Genomic DNA, 20,629 nt, shown 5'->3' with positions numbered 1-20,629 from the left:
CACTGGGCATGACACACCAACCGGGCCTTTATATGGGAAGACACAGCGGCATTAACCACGATGTGTTCATCGTCATTTTCTGAAGGCTACCAAATGTTTGGATGGCTCAACCAGGACACATGGTGAATTGGTCGCCCCTCTATCTGTCCCCCTCCTACTTTACATAGCCATGCTTACACTAACAACCGTTAATATACTATGCCCACTGATCATAGGCCTCATTAATCTATCAGCAACGCTGGAGGACCCAGAGAAAAATCCACGTGATCACCAGACGGAGATAGAACACGCAAGCTCAAAATATACAACAGGCATCGCCAGGTTCCAGCACCGAACCCACGACATCCTCCATGCCAGGCGAGGGAGATAACGTCGCCTTCGCCACGGTTGATGCCATGGGTTGGGGTTACAGTGCACAGAACGTTACTAGGCCCAGACTCCAAGAACACAACAGCGGTCACGTCACACGTTTATCACTTTTATTTCGGATTCTACGGATACAAAAGTTTCCATGCTTAAGATGACAATACTTTGCGTTGAGATGATACGCAGTGATATTTGCAGATACATTTTCGTCTATGTCACAAAAATGATTATAAAAACAAAAATAGTTTGGCTTCATGTGGGGCAGAATCCCCCCCACCACCCCTCAGGCAAGGCTTTGACAGCGCACACCGCACGGATTTTTACAAAAACTGTTCCACCGTCAGTCGCCATCGGCACCTAGCGGCCACGAGCGCGCGTTCAGCACAAATCACGAAACGTCGGACGTGTCCGGCCCTGTCCGCCTGGCTATCCAGGCTCCAGTCGCCACCCAATACCAGAAACCACCACCCAGCAACAGCACCACCGTCACCACAACCAACAACAACTGCCGTAAGCCACCGTGACACGTTACGTGAACTGAGACCCACGTCTAACAGAGAGGGCCCTTGCCTATAAACATGATTTGAAGATTTCGTGACTGCAGGAATCCATACTCTTTGGTTCTTTCGGTCAAGTCACGTAGGTAGAAAAAATAATACTAGATCACGACGTTTCGATCGCCACAAGCAATCGTCTTCAGGTGGGAGAGAGAAACAGCCAACCACTCACAAGGTGCGACTCCTTCCGAGATTTGAGGCACGGCAGCCTCAGCAGAGGTATCCCGACTTTCCCCCATGACGTTGTCTGGGCTGAGGGATTTCCCTTTCCCTAAGACCTCAGAAATGTTTCACAAACCTGCACACCTGTCCTTGGGGGTTAGAGTTCGGATCACCTTTCTTTCCCGTCATCAGCAACCTGCGACCACGAGTAAGCCTCCTCATTTTGACGTGGGGACGCTGTAGACAGTGGGAGGGGGCGTTTCGTGTTTTCATGTCGACGTGGGGACGCTGTGCACGGGGATTGTGGTCCTCGTGCACGGGGATTGTGGTCCTCGTGCACGGGGATTGTGGTCCTCGTGCACGGGGAATGTGGTCCTCGTGCACGGGGATTGTGGTCCTCCTGCACGGGGATTTTGGTCCCCGCTCTCAAAGGGACGAGCCACTGGTCTGGACAACAACGGCCATTGCTTAGAAACAGACGCCTAATGTTTACATTCCATTGAAGACGGTGTCATTGACGATTATGTTGAGTCGTGTTTGTCATTAGTTGTCCTTGCTCTCCACCGTCAACGCAGCACGTACAAATAATCTGTTGGAACAGATTTGTGAACAAGAAGGCATCATGTGCAGGTGTACTGCATTGTAACATCAACAGGGTCAGGTGTTGAGCCATGGCACTGCTGCATGGAGTTTTGCACTCAACTCGGACCGATATCTGACAGAGTGGGGCCTTGCTTGTAACATCTGGCACTTTACAAGCATTGATACAAGCGATGAGACATTGAGGGTCAAAACCTGTCCAGAGTATTGCTTGTTGTTCAACCAATGCTGCTGATAGAATGCACTCTTAGAAGGTTGTGTGGCTGATGGGATGCGTAAAGCACTTGCATCGTTTATGTGCAGAGACAAGTATGTAGCGGCTCGTGTCTGCTTCGGTACTTCGTTATTTTATTAATGTATCTGTTGTAGCTTTGTATTTGTCCTGAAGTGGGCGTCACGTGAGCGTGTACCGTGCAGTACTGCACCGGGACTCCAAAGACGTCCCCCAGAGGGCGACTTATAGCCAAACCACTCATCTCTAACCTTCACCTCTAAACCCTTAACCCTAATGACTGTAACCCTTGACCCTAAACCCGAACGATGACCACTAAACGGTGAGTATATAAGAGAGTACTGAATATGTCCACGAGAGGGTGACAGGTAACCACAGCGAACTCCGACCCCTCACCACCGTCATATAAACTTACTCGTTGGTAACTCAACCACAACCACACCACTAACCCCCAAACCCCTGACCATAACACCCCTGATATAAACGTTACTCGTGGGCTTGTGGCCACATCTGCGTCATTACATGTTGTTGCCTGCTGCCGGTCTTGTTTGATTCTCCGCTTTAATGTCCTTAAGTCGACACAAGTATATGGTTGAAGCATCACCCTCCTCTCTAGGCCCCTCCTCGTCAATGCACGATAATAATTTACTTATCTATCTATCCAGGAGAGCCACACTGAGAGGGTCCTCCTACATTGGGTTCATATTTTGAGGTTTTATGTTGACAATTGATTATGAGTGTTTATTATACAATGTGGGGAATAAACCCAAGCACCTGGAGAAACCCCACATGCGCAAGGGGGCAACACTCTATCCCTGTACTGATGGAAACAGATAGCAGTTATTCCACTGGCTAAAATAATGCCCAACCTTAATCCATAATCTCACTTAAACCTTCCATAATCCTTACATGAATCATACATTATCCCCAATTTTAATTATATTATTCGCCTTCGCGACTAATATTATTCATCATAAATATTATTTGACTTAGATCCTATGAATATAAATGTGGCGTTAACGACGCATTTATATTTACATTATCCAACCCCGAACAACCTTTACTCAGAGCACGTGTATTAGTTTATTCGTGCCGACACGTGGTACACCATGCTCCGTGTAACCCGGCTGAAGCGACCTCCACTCACTCTCCCAAAGCCGAGTTATTTCTAAGCCATCGCGCCACGATTCCACTCGCGAATGATGGAGATCGATGTCGAGCAGTGGGGGTGGCCGTGAACGGCGGTCACGCTCAGCGCGAGCCACCAACACAGCACGAGCGGGCGCAGTTGCGATCCGTTACGGTGGTCGCACGAGTTCATGAAGTTTGTGATGCTGGTAGCTTTGGACATTCTGGGTCCGTTGCCAACATCCGCGATGGGGATACAGTAAGTACATCCAAGTAGCAATGGAATCACTTGACGAGGTGGCCCATAACTTGCCTCCTGGTCAGATGAAATAGCCAAAACGAATGCAGATGCATCCATCAAGGGCTATGTTTTTTTTTTATGTAACTGCCGCAGCAGCTTATAACCGATCGTGGCACAAACCTTCAATGTGCATTACTCAATGAGAGAGACGACCATTGCCCGATGGGGATGGCGAGCCCCCCCCACGCCTCTGCTGACAACCCCCTTCTCCTGGTCGAGAAGAAGGGAGCCAGCGAGGAGGAGGAGGAGGCGAAGCGACGAGCTGGAAGTCAGGTAGGGAGGAGGGGACTGCGAGATGCAGCAGCAGCGGTGGTGGTGGTGGTGGACACTGTGGTCTGGTCAGGGAGCACCGGTCGTCTGGACAGGCAGTTAGACAATTACTGTAGGTGTGAGGGAGTGTAAGTGTGAGGGAGTGTAAGTGTGAGGGAGTGTAAGTGTGAGGGAGTGTAAGGGTGAGGGAGTGTAGGTGTGAAGGAGTGTAAGTGTGAGGGAGTGTAAGTGTGAGGGAGTGTAAGTGAGTGTAAGTGTGAGGGAGTGTAAGTGTGAGGGAGTGTAAGTGTGAGGGAGTGTAGGTGTGAGGGAGTGTAAGTGTGAGGGAGTGTAAGGGTGAGGGAGCGTAAGTGTGAGGGCGTGTAGGTGAGGGAGTGTAAGTGTGAGGGAGTGTAAGTGTGAGGGAGTGTAAGTGTGAGAGAGTGTAGGTGTGAGGGAGTGTAAGTGTGAGGGAGTGTAGGTGTGAGGGAGTGTAGGTGTGAGGGAGTGTAGGTGTGAGGGAGTGTAAGTGTGAGGGAGTGTAGGTGTGAGGGAGTGTAAGTGTGAGGGAGTGTAGGTGTGAGGGATTGTAGGTGTGAGGGAGTGTAATTGTGAGGGAGTGTAGGTGTGAGGGAGTGTAGGTGTGAGGGAGTGTAAGTGTGAGGTAGTGTAAATGGGAGGGTGTGTAAGTGTGAGGGAGTGTAAGTGTGAGGGAGTGTAGGTGTGCGCAAGTGTAGGTGTGAGGGAGTGTACGTGTGAGGGAGTGTAGATGTGAGGGAGTGTAAGTGTGAGGGAGTGTAGGTGTGAGGGAGTGTGTGAGGGAGTGTAGGTGTGAGGGAGTGTAGATGTGAGGGAGTGTAGGTGTGAGGGAGTGTAAGTGGGAGGGAGTGTAGGTGTGAGGGAGTGTAAGTGTGAGGGAGTGTAGGTGTGAGGGAGTGTAGGTGTGAGGGAGTGCAGGTGTGAGGGAGTGTAAGTGTGAGGGAGTGTAAGTGTGAGGAAGTGTAGGTGTGAGGAAGTGTAAGTGTGAGGGAGTGTAAGTGTGAGGGAGTGTAAGTGTGAGGGAGTGTAGGTGTGAGGGAGTGTAAGTGTGAGGGCGTGTGAGTGTGAGTGAGTGTAAGTGTGAGGGAGTGTAGGTGTGAGGGAGTGTAAGTGTGAGGGAGTGTAGGTGTGAGGGAGTGTAAGTGTGAGGGAGTGTAAGTGTGAGGGAGTGTAGGTGTGAGGGAGTGTATGTTTGAGGGCGTGTAGGTCAGGGAGTGTAAGTGTGAGGGAGTGTAGGTGTGAAGGAGTGTAGGTGTGAGGGAATGTAGGTGTGAGGGAATGTAGGTGTGAGGGAGTGTAAGTGTGAGTGAGTGTAGGTGTGAGGAAGTGTAAGTGTGAGGGAGTGTAAGTGTGAGGGAGTGTAAGTGTGAGGGAGTGTAGGTGTGAGGGAGTGTAAGTGTGAGGGAGTGTAGGTGTGAGGGATTGTAGGTGTGAGGGAGTGTAAGTGTGAGGGAGTCTAGGTGTGAGGGAGTGTAGGTGTGAGGGAGTGTAAGTGTGAGGTAGTGTAAATGGGAGGGTGTGTAAGTGTGAGGGAGTGTAAGTGTGAGGGAGTGTAGGTGTGCGCAAGTGTAGGTGTGAGGGAGTGTACGTGTGAGGGAGTGTAGATGTGAGGGAGTGTAAGTGTGAGGGAGTGTAGGTGTGAGGGAGTGTGTGAGGGAGTGTAGGTGTGAGGGAGTGTAGATGTGAGGGAGTGTAGGTGTGAGGGAGTGTAAGTGGGAGGGAGTGTAGGTGTGAGGGAGTGTAAGTGTGAGGGAGTGTAGGTGTGAGGGAGTGTAGGTGTGAGGGAGTGCAGGTGTGAGGGAGTGTAAGTGTGAGGGAGTGTAAGTGTGAGGAAGTGTAGGTGTGAGGAAGTGTAAGTGTGAGGGAGTGTAGGTGTGAGGGAGTGTAAGTGTGAGGGAGTGTAAGTGTGAGGGAGTGTAGGTGTGAGGGAGTGTAAGTGTGAGGGCGTGTGAGTGTGAGTGAGTGTAAGTGTGAGGGAGTGTAGGTGTGAGGGAGTGTAAGTGTGAGGGAGTGTAGGTGTGAGGGAGTGTAAGTGTGAGGGAGTGTAAGTGTGAGGGAGTGTAGGTGTGAGGGAGTGTATGTTTGAGGGCGTGTAGGTCAGGGAGTGTAAGTGTGAGGGAGTGTAGGTGTGAAGGAGTGTAGGTGTGAGGGAATGTAGGTGTGAGGGAGTGTAAGTGTGAGTGAGTGTAGGTGTGAGGAAGTGTAAGTGTGAGGGAGTGTCGGTGTGAGGGAGTGTAAGTGTGAAGGAGTGTAAGTGTGAGGGAGTGTAGGTGTGAGGGAGTGTAAGTGTGAGGGAGTGTAAGTGTGAGGGAGTGTAGGTGTGAGGGAGTGTAAGTGTGAGGGCGTGTAGGTGAGGGAGTGTAAGTGTGAGGGAGTATAAGTGTGAGGGCGTGTAGGTGAGGGACTGGAAGTGTGAGGGAATGTAGGTGTGAGGGAGTGTAGGTGTGAGGGAGTGTAGGTGTGAGTGTGTGAGGGAGTGTAAGTGTGAGGGAGTGTAAGTGTGAGGGAGTGTAGGTGTGAGGGAGTGTAGGTGTGATGGAGTGTAAGTTTGAGGGAGTGTAAGTGTGAGGGAGTGTAGGTGTGAGGGAGTGTAGGTGTGAGGGAGTTTAGGTGTGAGGGAGTGTAGGTGTGAGGGAGTGTAAGTGTGAGGGAGTGTAAGTTTGAGGGAGTGTAAGTGTGAGGGAGTGTAGGTGTGAGGGAGTGTAAGTGTGAGGGAGTGTAGGTTCCAGTGTGCAGGTTCCAGTGTACAGGGTCCAGTGTGCAGGTTCCAGTGTGCAGGTTCCAGTGTAAATGGTCCAGTGTACAAGGTTGAGTTCCGAATGGCAATGTCATGCATCAACATCACGCGCAATCAGCACATAGAACACGAGGCGAGATGAACACAATATGTAAGTAAATAACTTAAAGTGTGCAAAGAAGAGCACGTACACTTGAAGGGATTGGAGGTCCAAAAGTGATTTAGAGTAGGACAAGTGTGGTAAAGTGTTGTTCCCAAACCTTGCTCGGCTATTTCTAAGATCATGGGTTGCCATACGGAACAGGGGGTGGGAGGGGGGGGACTGAGCACGAAGAGCGAGGAGCTGCTACGGAAGTGTGCACGGGGATTGTGGTCCTCGTGCACGGGGATTGTGGTCCTCGTGCACGGGGATTGTGGTCCTCGTGCACGGGGATTGTGGTCCTCGTGCACGGGGATTGTGGCCCCCGTGCATGGGGATTGTGGCCCCCGTGCACGGGGATTGTGGTCCTCGTGCACGGGGATTGTGGTCCTCGTGCACGGGGATTTTGGTCCCCGCTGTCAAAGGGACCATCCACTGGTCTGGACAACAACGGCCATTGCTTAGAAACAGACGCCTAATGTTTACATTCCATTGAAGACGGTGTCATTGACGATTGTGTTGAGTCGTGTTTGTTGTTAATTGTCCTTGCTCTCCACTGTCAACGCAGCACGTACAAATAATCTGTTGGAATAGATTTGTGAACAAGAAGGCATCATGTGCAGGTGTACTGCATTGTAACATCAACAGGGTCAGGTGTTGAGCCATGGCACTGCTGCATGGAGTTTTGCACTCAACTCGGACCCATAGCTGACAGTGGAGCCTTGCTTGTAACATCTGGCACTTTACAAGCATTGATACAAGCGATGAAACTGAGGGTCCAAACATTTTTTAAATATAAAATAAATAAATAAAACAAAAATAGAAAAAAATAAATTGAAAAAATAAAAAATAAATATATAAAAAGAGGGTCAAAACCTGTCCAGAGTATTACTTGTTGTTCAACCAATGCTGCTGATAGAATGCACTTGAATCGTTTATGTGCAGGGACAAATATGTAGCGGCTCGTGTCTGCTTCGGTACTTCGTTATTTTATTAATGTATGTGTTGTAGCTGTGTATTTGTCCTGAAGTGGGCGTCACGTGACCGTGTACAGTGCAGTACTGCACCGAGACTCCAAAGATGTCCCCCAGAGGGCGACTTATAGCCAAACCACTCATCTCTAACCTTCACCTCTAAACCCTTAACCCTAATGACTGTAACCCTTGACCCTAAACCCGAACGATGACCACTAAACGGTGAGTATATAAGAGAGTACTGAATATGTCCACGAGAGGGTGACAGGTAACCACAGCGAACTCCGACCCCTCACCATCGTCATATAAACTTACTCGTTGGTAACTCAACCACACCACTACCCCCCCAAACCCCTGACCCTAACACCCCTGATATAAACGTTACTCGTGGGCTTGTGGCCACATCTGCGTCATTACATGGTGTTGCCTGCTGCCGGTCTTGTTTGATTCTCCGCTTTAATGTCCCCAAGTCGACACAAGTATATGGTTGAAGCATCACCCTCCTCTCTAGGCCCCTCGTCAATGCACGATAATAATTTACTTATCTATCTATCCAGGAGAGCCACACTGCGAGGGTCCTCCTACATTGGGTTCATATTTTGAAGTTTTATTTTAATAATCCTTACATGAATCATGCATTATTATCCCCACTTTTAATTATATTCGTCGGTTTCGCGACTAATATTATTCATCATAAATATTTTTGACTTAGATCCTATAAATATATCGTTAACCCACCACTACCCGACACACCCATAATTATGGCAAATCGCCTGATGAAGCTGGTTATAATCACCAGCGAAACATCGTACTCAAATTGTCAATGTTGTGGGTTTACTCTCCAACACACAACCTGTTAGTGATGTCGTAGTAACTAATTGGCACGTTTTGTGAAGGTGACAAACCTCAGTAATTGGCTGTGTCGAGTGCTGGTGGGTTAACGACGCATTTATATTTACATTATCTAACCCCGAACAACCTTTACTCAGAACACGTGTATTAGTTTATTCGTGCACGAAGACCCTTTGCCGACACGTGGTACACCATGCTCCGTGTAACCCGGCTGAAGCGACCTCCACTCACTCTCCCAAAGCTGAGTTATTTCTAAGCCATCGCGCCACGATTCCACTCGCGAAGGATGGAGATCGATGTCGAGCAGTGGGGGTGGCCGTGTACGGCGGTCACGCTCAGCGCGAGCCACCAACACAGCACGAGCGGGCGCAGTTGCGATCCGTTACGGTGGTCGCACGAGTTCATGAAGTTTGTGATGCTGGTAGCTTTGGACATTCTGGGTCCGTTGCCAACATCCGCGATGGGGATACAGTAAGTACATCCAAGTAGCGATGGAATCACTTGACGAAGTGGCCCGTAACTTACGTCCTGTCAGATGAAACAGCCAAAACGATTGCAGATGCATCCATCAAGGGCCATGTTTTTTTTAACCGATCGTGGCACAAACCTTCAATGTGCATTACTCAATGAGAGAGACGACCATTGCCCGATGGGGATGGCGAGCCCCCCCCACGCCTCTACTGACAACCCCCTTCTCCTGGTCGAGAAGAAGGGAGCCAGCGAGGAGGAGGAGGCGAAGCGACGAGCTGGAAGTCAGGTAGGGAGGAGGGGACTGCGAGATGCAGCAGCAGCGGTGGTGGTGGACACTGTGGTCTGGTCAGGGAGCACCGGTCGTCTGGACAGGCAGTTAGACAATTACTGTAGGTGTGAGGGAGTGTAAGTGTGAGGGAGTGTAAGTGTGAGGGAGTGTAAGTGTGAGGGAGTGTGAGTGTGAGTGAGTGTAAGTGTGAGGGAGTGTAGGTGTGAGGGAGTGTAAGTGTGAGTGAGTGTAGGTTTGAGGAAGTGTAGGTGTGAGGAAGTGTAAGTGTGAGGGAGTGTAGGTGTGAGGGAGTGTAAGTGTGAGGGAGTGTAGGTGTGAGGGAGTGTAAGTGTGAGGGAGTGTAGGTGTGAGGAAGTGTAGGTGTGAGGAAGTGTAAGTGTGAGGGAGTGTAGGTGTGAGGGAGTGTAAGTGTGAGGGAGTGTAGGTGTGAGGGAGTGTAAGTGTGAGGGCGTGTAGGTGAGGGAGTGGAAGTGTGAGGGAGTGTAGGTGTGAGGGAGTGTAGGTGTGAGGGAGTGTAGGTGTGAGGGAGTGTATGTGTGAGGGAGTGTAGGTGTGAGGGAGTGTAGGTGTGAGTGTGTGAGGGAGTGTAAATGTGAGGGAGTGTAGGTGTGAGGGAGTGTAGGTGTGAGTGAGTGTAGGTGTGAGGAAGTGTAGGTGTGAGGAAGTGTAAGTGTGAGGGAGTGCAGGTGATAGGGAGTGTAAGTGTGAGGGCGTGTGAGTGTGAGTGAGTGTAAGTGTGAGGGAGTGTAAGTGTGAGGGAGTGTAGGTGTGAGGGAGTGTATGTGTGAGGGCGTGTAGGTCAGGGAGTGTAAGTGTGAGGGAGTGTAGGTGTGAAGGAGTGTAGGTGTGAGGGAGTGTAGGTGTGAGGGAGTGTGAGTGTGAGTGAGTGTAAGTGTGAGGGAGTGTAGGTGTGAGGGAGTGTAGGTGTGAGGGAGTGTAAGTGTGAGGGAGTGTAGGTGTGAGGGAGTGTAGTTGTGAGGGAGTGTAAGTGTGAGGGAGTGTAGGTGTGAGGGAGTGTAAGTGTGAGGGAGTGTAGGTTCCAGTGTACAGGGTCCAGTGTGCAGGTTCCAGTGTACAGGTTCCAGTGTACAGGGTCCACTGTGCAGGTTCCAGTGTACAGGTTCCAGTGTGCAGGTTCCAGTGTGCAGGTTCCAGTGTGCAGGTTCCAGTGTGCAGGTTCTAGTGTAAATGGTCCAGTGTACAAGGTTGAGTTCCGAATGGCAATGTCATGCATCAACATCACGCGCAATCAGCACACAGAACACGAGGCGAGATGAACACAATATGTAAGTAAATAACTTAAAGTGTGCAAAGAAGAGCACGTACACTTGAAGGGATTGGAGGTCCAAAAGTGATTTAGAGTAGGACAAGTGTGGTAAAGTGTTGTTCCCAAACGTTGCTCGGCTATTTCTAAGATCATGGGTTGCCCTACGGAACAGGGGGTGGGAGGGGGGGACTGAGCACGAAGAGCGAGGAGCTGCTACGGAAGTGTGCACGGGGATTGTGGCCCCCGTGCATGGGGATTGTGGCCCCCGTGCACGGGGATTGTGGTCCTCCTGCACGGGGATTGTGGTCCTCGTGCACGGGGATTTTGGTGTCCGCTTTCAAAGGGACCAGCCACTGGTCTGGGCAACAACGGCCATTGCTTAGAAACAGACGCCTAATGTTTATATTCCATTGAAGACGGTGTCATTGACGATTGTGTTGAGTCGTGTTTGTTGTTAATTGTCCTTGCTCTCCACTGTACACGCAGCACGTACAAATAATCTGTTGGAATAGATTTGTGAACAAGAAGGCATAATGTGCAGGTGTACTGCATTGTAACATCAACAGGGTCAGGTGTTGAGCCATGGCACTGCTGCATGGAGTTTTGCACTCAACTCGGACCCATATCTGACAGAGTGGGGCCTTGCTTGTAACATCTGGCACTTTACAAGCATTGATACAAGCGATGAGACTGAGGGTCAAAAAAATATTTAAAATATAAGATAAATAAATAAAAACAAAAAATTGAAAAATAATATATTTTTTAACAAAACAAAAATAAAAAATATATATAAAAAAGAGGGTCAAAACCTGTCCAGAGTATTGCTTGTTGTTCAACCAATGCTGCTGATAGAATGCATTCTTAGAAGGTTGTGTGGCTGATGGGATGCATAAAGCACTTGAATCGTTTATGTGCAGGGACAAATATGTAGCGGCTCGTGTCTGCTTCGGTACTTCGTTATTTTATTAATGTATCTGTTGTAGCTTTGTATTTGTCCTGAAGTGGGCGTCACGTGACCGTGTACCGTGCAGTTCTGCACCGGTACTCCAAAGATGTCCTCCAGAGGGCGACTTATAGCCAAACCACTCATCTCTAACGTTCACCTCTAAACACTTAACCCTAATGACTGTAACCCTTGACCCTAAACCCGAACGATGACCACTAAACGGTGAGTATATAAGAGAGTACTGAATATGTCCACGAGAGAGTGACAGGTAACCACAGCGAACTCCGACCCCTCACCACCGTCATATTAACTTACTCGTTGGTAACTCAACCACAACCACACCACTACCCCCCCAAACCCCTGACCCTAACACCCCTGATATAAACGTTACTCGTGGGCTTGTGGCCACATCTGCGTCATTACATGGTGTTGCTTGCTGCCGGTCTTGTTTGATTCTCCGATTTAATGTCCCTAAGTCGACACAAGTATATGGTTGAAGCATCACCCTCCTCTCTAGGCCCCTCCTCGTCAATGCACGATAATAATTTACTTATTTATCTATCCAGGAGAGCCACACTGAGAGGGTCCTCCTACATTGGGTTCATATTTTGAGGTTTTATTTTGCCAATTGATTATCAGCGTTTATTATACGTGGAGAAAACCCACATGCGCAAGGGGGCAACACTCTATCCCTGTACTGATGGTAACAGATAGCAGTTATTCCACTGGCTAAAATAATGCCCAACCTTTAACCATAATCTCACTTAAACCTTCCATAATCCTTACATGAATCATACATTATTATCCCCACTTTTCATCATAATATTATTCGCTTTCGCGAATAATATTATTCATCATGAATATTTTTTTACTTAGATCCTATAAATATAAATGCGTCGTTAACGACGCATTTATATTTACATTATCTTTCCCCGAACAACCTTTACTCAGAACACGTGTATTAGTTTATTCGTGCCGACACGTGGTACACCATGCTCCGTGTAACCCGGCTGAAGCGACCTCCACTCACTCTCCCAAAGCCGAGTTATTTCTAAGCCATCGCGCCACGATTCCACTCGCGAAGGATGGAGATCGATGTCGAGCAGTGGGGGTGGCCGTGTACGGCGGTCACGCTCAGCGCGAGCCACCAACACAGCACGAGCGGGCGCAGTTGCGATCCGTTACGGTGGTCGCACGAGTTCATGAAGTTTGTGATGCTGGTAGCTTTGGACATTCTGGGTCCGTTGCTAGCATCCGCGATGGCGATACAGTAAGTACATCCAAGTAGCAATGGAATCACTTGACGAGGTGGCCCGTAACTTATGTCCTGTCAGATCAAATAGCCAAAACGATTGCAGATGCATCCATCAAGGGCCATGTTTTTTTTTTGTTTTAACCGATCGTGGCACAAACCTTCAATGTGCATTACTCAATGAGAGAGACGACCATTGCCCGATGGGGATGGCGAGCCCCCCCCACGCCTCTGCTGACAACCCCCTTCTCCTGGTCGAGAAGAAGGGAGCCAGCGAGGAGGAGGAGGAGGCAAAGCGACGAGCTGGAAGTCAGGTAGGGAGGAGGGGACTGCGAGATGCAGCAGCAGCAGCGGTGGTGGTGGTGGTGGACACTGTGGTCTGGTCAGGGAGCACCGGTCGTCTGGACAGGCAGTTAGACAATTACTGTAGGTGTGAGGGAGTGTAAGTGTGAGGGAGTGTAAGTGTGAGGGAGTGTAAGTGTGAGGGAGTGTAGGTGTGAGGGAGTGTAGGTGTGAGGGAGTGTAAGTGTGAGGTAGTGTAGGTGTGAGGGAGTTTAAGTGTGAGGGAGTGTAGGTGTGAGGGAGTGTAAGTGTGAGGGAGTGTAAGTGTGAGGGAGTGTAAGTGTAAGGGAGTGTAGGTGTGAGGGAGTGTAAGTGTGAGGGAGTGGAAGTGTGAGGGAGTGTAGGTGTGAGGGAGTGTAAGTTTGAGGGAGTGTAAGTGTGAGGGAGTGTAGGTGTGAGAGTGCGTAAGTGTGAGGGCGTGTAGGTGAGGGAGTGTAAGTGTGAGGGTGTGTAGGTGTGAGAGAGTGTAGGTGTGAGGGAGGGTAGGTGTGAGAGAGTGTAGGTGTGAGGGAGTTTAGGTGTGAGTGTGTGAGGGAGTGTAAGTGTGAGGGAGTGTAGGTGTGAGGGAGTGTAAGTGTGAGGGAGTGTAGGTTCCAGTGTGCAGGTTCCAGTGTACAGGGTCCAGTGTGCAGGTTCCAGTGTGCAGGTTCCAGTGTACAGGTTCCAGTGTACAGTGTCCACTGTGCAGGTTCCAGTGTACAGGGTCCAGTGTGCAGGTTCCAGTGTGCAGGTTCCAGTGTGCAGGTTCCAGTGTGCAGGTTCTAGTGTAAATGGTCCAGTGTGCAAGGTTGAGTTCCGAATGGCAATGTCATGCATCAACATCACGCGCAATCAGCACACAGAACACGAGGCGAGATGAACACAATATGTAAGTAAATAACTTAAAGTGTGCAAAGAAGAGCACGTACACTTGAAGGGATTGGAGGTCCAAAAGTGATTTAGAGTAGGACAAGTGTGGTAAAGTGTTGTTCCCAAACCTTGCTCGGCTATTTCTAAGATCATGGGTTGCCATACGGAACAGGGGGTGGGAGGGGGGGGACTGAGCACGAAGAGCGAGGAGCTGCTACGGAAGTGTGCACGGGGATTGTGGTCCTCGTGCACGGGGATTGTGGTCCTCGTGCACGGGGATTGTGGTCCTCGTGCACGGGGATTGTGGTCCTCGTGCACGGGGATTGTGGCCCCCGTGCATGGGGATTGTGGCCCCCGTGCACGGGGATTGTGGTCCTCGTGCACGGGGATTGTGGTCCTCGTGCACGGGGATTTTGGTCCCCGCTGTCAAAGGGACCATCCACTGGTCTGGACAACAACGGCCATTGCTTAGAAACAGACGCCTAATGTTTACATTCCATTGAAGACGGTGTCATTGACGATTGTGTTGAGTCGTGTTTGTTGTTAATTGTCCTTGCTCTCCACTGTCAACGCAGCACGTACAAATAATCTGTTGGAATAGATTTGTGAACAAGAAGGCATCATGTGCAGGTGTACTGCATTGTAACATCAACAGGGTCAGGTGTTGAGCCATGGCACTGCTGCATGGAGTTTTGCACTCAACTCGGACCCATAGCTGACAGTGGAGCCTTGCTTGTAACATCTGGCACTTTACAAGCATTGATACAAGCGATGAAACTGAGGGTCCAAACATTTTTTAAATATAAAATAAATAAATAAAACAAAAATAGAAAAAAATAAATTGAAAAAATAAAAAATAAATATATAAAAAGAGGGTCAAAACCTGTCCAGAGTATTACTTGTTGTTCAACCAATGCTGCTGATAGAATGCACTTGAATCGTTTATGTGCAGGGACAAATATGTAGCGGCTCGTGTCTGCTTCGGTACTTCGTTATTTTATTAATGTATCTGTTGTAGCTTTGTATTTGTCCTGAAGTGGGCGTCACGTGACCGTGTACAGTGCAGTACTGCACCGAGACTCCAAAGATGTCCCCCAGAGGGCGACTTATAGCCAAACCACTCATCTCTAACCTTCACCTCTAAACCCTTAACCCTAATGACTGTAACCCTTGACCCTAAACCCGAACGATGACCACTAAACGGTGAGTATATAAGAGAGTACTGAATATGTCCACGAGAGAGTGACAGGTAACCACAGCGAACTCCGACCCCTCACCACCGTCATATAAACTTACTCGTTGGTAACTCAACCACAACCACACCACTACCCCCCCAAACCCCTGACCCTAACACCCCTGATATAAACGTTACTCGTGGGCTTGTGGCCACATCTGCGTCATTACATGGTGTTGCCTGCTGCCGGTCTTGTTTGATTCTCCGCTTTAATGTCCCCAAGTCGACACAAGTATATGGTTGAAGCATCACCCTCCTCTCTAGGCCCCTCGTCAATGCACGATAATAATTTACTTATCTATCTATCCAGGAGAGCCACACTGAGAGGGTCCTCCTACATTGGGTTCATATTTTGAAGTTTTATTTTAATAATCCTTACATGAATCATGCATTATTATCCCCACTTTTAATTATATTCGTCGGTTTCGCGACTAATATTATTCATCATAAATATTTTTGACTTAGATCCTATAAATATATCGTTAACCCACCACTACCCGACACACCCATAATTATGGCAAATCGCCTGATGAAGCTGGTTATAATCACCAGCGAAACATCGTACTCAAATTGTCAATGTTGTGGGTTTACTCTCCAACACACAACCTGTTAGTGATGTCGTAGTAACTAATTGGCACGTTTTGTGAAGGTGACAAACCTCAGTAATTGGCTGTGTCGAGTGCTGGTGGGTTAACGACGCATTTATATTTACATTATCTAACCCCGAACAACCTTTACTCAGAACACGTGTATTAGTTTATTCGTGCACGAAGACCCTTTGCCGACACGTGGTACACCATGCTCCGTGTAACCCGGCTGAAGCGACCTCCACTCACTCTCCCAAAGCTGAGTTATTTCTAAGCCATCGCGCCACGATTCCACTCGCGAAGGATGGAGATCGATCTCGAGCAGTGGGGGTGGCCGTGTACGGCGGTCACGCTCAGCGCGAGCCACCAACACAGCACGAGCGGGCGCAGTTGCGATCCGTTACGGTGGTCGCACGAGTTCATGAAGTTTGTGATGCTGGTAGCTTTGGACATTCTGGGTCCGTTGCCAACATCCGCGATGGGGATACAGTAAGTACATCCAAGTAGCGATGGAATCACTTGACGAAGTGGCCCGTAACTTACGTCCTGTCAGATGAAACAGCCAAAACGATTGCAGATGCATCCATCAAGGGCCATGTTTTTTTTTAACCGATCGTGGCACAAACCTTCAATGTGCATTACTCAATGAGAGAGACGACCATTGCCCGATGGGGATGGCGAGCCCCCCCCACGCCTCTACTGACAACCCCCTTCTCCTGGTCGAGAAGAAGGGAGCCAGCGAGGAGGAGGAGGCGAAGCGACGAGCTGGAAGTCAGGTAGGGAGGAGGGGACTGCGAGATGCAGCAGCAGCGGTGGTGGTGGACACTGTGGTCTGGTCAGGGAGCACCGGTCGTCTGGACAGGCAGTTAGACAATTACTGTAGGTGTGAGGGAGTGTAAGTGTGAGGGAGTGTAAGTGTGAGGGAGTGTAAGTGTGAGGGAGTGTAGGTTTGAGGAAGTGTAGGTGTGAGGAAGTGTAAGTGTGAGGGAGTGTAGGTGTGAGGGAGTGTAAGTGTGAGGGAGTGTAGGTGTGAGGGAGTGTAAGTGTGAGGGAGTGTAGGTGTGAGGAAGTGTAGGTGTGAGGAAGTGTAAGTGTGAGGGAGTGTAGGTGTGAGGGAGTGTAAGTGTGAGGGAGTGTAGGTGTGAGGGAGTGTAAGTGTGAGGGCGTGTAGGTGAGGGAGTGGAAGTGTGAGGGAGTGTAGGTGTGAGGGAGTGTAGGTGTGAGGGAGTGTAGGTGTGAGGGAGTGTATGTGTGAGGGAGTGTAGGTGTGAGGGAGTGTAGGTGTGAGTGTGTGAGGGAGTGTAAATGTGAGGGAGTGTAGGTGTGAGTGAGTGTAGGTGTGAGGAAGTGTAGGTGTGAGGAAGTGTAAGTGTGAGGGAGTGCAGGTGATAGGGAGTGTAAGTGTGAGTGAGTGTGAGTGAGTGTAAGTGTGAGGGAGTGTAAGTGTGAGGGAGTGTAGGTGTGAGGGAGTGTATGTGTGAGGGCGTGTAGGTCAGGGAGTGTAAGTGTGAGGGAGTGTAGGTGTGAAGGAGTGTAGGTGTGAGGGAGTGTAGGTGTGAGGGAGTGTGAGTGTGAGTGAGTGTAAGTGTGAGGGAGTGTAGGTGTGAGGGAGTGTAGGTGTGAGGGAGTGTAAGTGTGAGGGAGTGTAGGTGTGAGGGAGTGTAGTTGTGAGGGAGTGTAAGTGTGAGGGAGTGTAGGTGTGAGGGAGTGTAAGTGTGAGGGAGTGTAGGTTCCAGTGTACAGGGTCCAGTGTGCAGGTTCCAGTGTACAGGTTCCAGTGTACAGGGTCCACTGTGCAGGTTCCAGTGTACAGGGTCTAGTGTGCAGGTTCCAGTGTGCAGGTTCCAGTGTGCAGGTTCCAGTGTGCAGGTTCCAGTGTGCAGGTTCCAGTGTGCAGGTTCCAGTGTGCAGGTTCTAGTGTAAATGGTCCAGTGTACAAGGTTGAGTTCCGAATGGCAATGTCATGCATCAACATCACGCGCAATCAGCACACAGAACACGAGGCGAGATGAACACAATATGTAAGTAAATAACTTAAAGTGTGCAAAGAAGAGCACGTACACTTGAAGGGATTGGAGGTCCAAAAGTGATTTAGAGTAGGACAAGTGTGGTAAAGTGTTGTTCCCAAACGTTGCTCGGCTATTTCTAAGATCATGGGTTGCCCTACGGAACAGGGGGTGGGAGGGGGGGACTGAGCACGAAGAGCGAGGAGCTGCTACGGAAGTGTGCACGGGGATTGTGGCCCCCGTGCATGGGGATTGTGGCCCCCGTGCACGGGGATTGTGGTCCTCCTGCACGGGGATTGTGGTCCTCGTGCACGGGGATTTTGGTGTCCGCTTTCAAAGGGACCAGCCACTGTTCTGGGCAACAACGGCCATTGCTTAGAAACAGACGCCTAATGTTTATATTCCATTGAAGACGGTGTCATTGACGATTGTGTTGAGTCGTGTTTGTTGTTAATTGTCCTTGCTCTCCACTGTACACGCAGCATGTACAAATAATCTGTTGGAATAGATTTGTGAACAAGAAGGCATAATGTGCAGGTGTACTGCATTGTAACATCAACAGGGTCAGGTGTTGAGCCATGGCACTGCTGCATGGAGTTTTGCACTCAACTCGGACCCATATCTGACAGAGTGGGGCCTTGCTTGTAACATCTGGCACTTTACAAGCATTGATACAAGCGATGAGACTGAGGGTCAAAAAAATATTTAAAATATAAGATAAATAAATAAAAACAAAAAATTGAAAAATAATATATTTTTTAACAAAACAAAAATAAAAAATATATATAAAAAAGAGGGTCAAAACCTGTCCAGAGTATTGCTTGTTGTTCAACCAATGCTGCTGATAGAATGCATTTTTAGAAGGTTGTGTGGCTGATGGGATGCATAAAGCACTTGAATCGTTTATGTGCAGGGACAAATATGTAGCGGCTCGTGTCTGCTTCGGTACTTCGTTATTTTATTAATGTATCTGTTGTAGCTTTGTATTTGTCCTGAAGTGGGCGTCACGTGACCGTGTACCGTGCATTTCTGCACCGGTACTCCAAAGATGTCCCCCAGAGGGCGACTTATAGCCAAACCACTCATCTCTAACGTTCACCTCTAAACACTTAACCCTAATGACTGTAACCCTTGACCCTAAACCCGAACGATGACCACTAAACGGTGAGTATATAAGAGAGTACTGAATATGTCCACGAGAGAGTGACAGGTAACCACAGCGAACTCCGACCCCTCACCACCGTCATATTAACTTACTCGTTGGTAACTCAACCACAACCACACCACTAACCCCCCCAAACCCCTGACCCTAACACCCCTGATATAAACGTTACTCGTGGGCTTGTGGCCACATCTGCGTCATTACATGGTGTTGCTTGCTGCCGGTCTTGTTTGATTCTCCGATTTAATGTCCCTAAGTCGACACAAGTATATGGTTGAAGCATCACCCTCCTCTCTAGGCCCCTCCTCGTCAATGCACGATAATAATTTACTTATTTATCTATCCAGGAGAGCCACACTGAGAGGGTCCTCCTACATTGGGTTCATATTTTGAGGTTTTATTTTGCCAATTGATTATCAGCGTTTATTATACGTGGAGAAAACCCACATGCGCAAGGGGGCAACACTCTATCCCTGTACTGATGGTAACAGATAGCAGTTATTCCACTGGCTAAAATAATGCCCAACCTTTAACCATAATCTCACTTAAACCTTCCATAATCCTTACATGAATCATACATTATTATCCCCACTTTTCATCATAATATTATTCGCTTTCGCGAATAATATTATTCATCATGAATATTTTTTTACTTAGATCCTATAAATATAAATGCGTCGTTAACGACGCATTTATATTTACATTATCTTTCCCCGAACAACCTTTACTCAGAACACGTGTATTAGTTTATTCGTGCCGACACGTGGTACACCATGCTCCGTGTAACCCGGCTGAAGCGACCTCCACTCACTCTCCCAAAGCCGAGTTATTTCTAAGCCATCGCGCCACGATTCCACTCGCGAAGGATGGAGATCGATGTCGAGCAGTGGGGGTGGCCGTGTACGGCGGTCACGCTCAGCGCGAGCCACCAACACAGCACGAGCGGGCGCAGTTGCGATCCGTTACGGTGGTCGCACGAGTTCATGAAGTTTGTGATGCTGGTAGCTTTGGACATTCTGGGTCCGTTGCTAGCATCCGCGATGGCGATACAGTAAGTACATCCAAGTAGCAATGGAATCACTTGACGAGGTGGCCCGTAACTTATGTCCTGTCAGATCAAATAGCCAAAACGATTGCAGATGCATCCATCAAGGGCCATGTTTTTTTTTGTTTTAACCGATCGTGGCACAAACCTTCAATGTGCATTACTCAATGAGAGAGACGACCATTGCCCGATGGGGATGGCGAGCCCCCCCACGCCTCTGCTGACAACCCCCTTCTCCTGGTCGAGAAGAAGGGAGCCAGCGAGGAGGAGGAGGAGGAGGCGAAGCGACGAGCTGGAAGTCAGGTAGGGAGGAGGGGACTGCGAGATGCAGCAGCAGCAGCGGTGGTGGTGGACACTGTGGTCTGGTCAGGGAGCACCGGTCGTCTGGACAGGCAGTTAGACAATTACTGTAGGTGTGAGGGAGTGTAGGTGTGAGGGAGTGTAAGTGTGAGGTAGTGTAGGTGTGAGGGAGTTTAAGTGTGAGGGAGTGTAGGTGTGAGGGAGTGTAAGTGTGAGGGAGTGTAAGTGTGAGGGAGTGTAGGTGTGAGGGAGTGTAGGTATGAGGGAGTGTAAGTGTAAGGGAGTGTAGGTGTGAGGGAGTGTAAGTGTGAGGGAGTGGAAGTGTGAGGGAGTGTAGGTGTGAGGGAGTGTAAGTTTGAGGGAGTGTAAGTGTGAGGGAGTGTAGGTGTGAGAGTGCGTAAGTGTGAGGGCGTGTAGGTGAGGGAGTGTAAGTGTGAGGGTGTGTAGGTGTGAGAGAGTGTAGGTGTGAGGGAGTGTAGGTGTGAGAGAGTGTAGGTGTGAGGGAGTTTAGGTGTGAGTGTGTGAGGGAGTGTAAGTGTGAGG

The sequence above is a fragment of the Petromyzon marinus genome, chromosome 36, assembly GCF_048934315.1.
Source record: "Petromyzon marinus isolate PM22_M1 ecotype Great Lakes invasive population chromosome 36, UKy_Petmar_22M1.pri1.0, whole genome shotgun sequence".
NCBI classification, from domain to species: domain Eukaryota; kingdom Metazoa; phylum Chordata; class Hyperoartia; order Petromyzontiformes; family Petromyzontidae; genus Petromyzon; species Petromyzon marinus.
Note: the sequence above shows the minus strand (reverse complement) of the source record.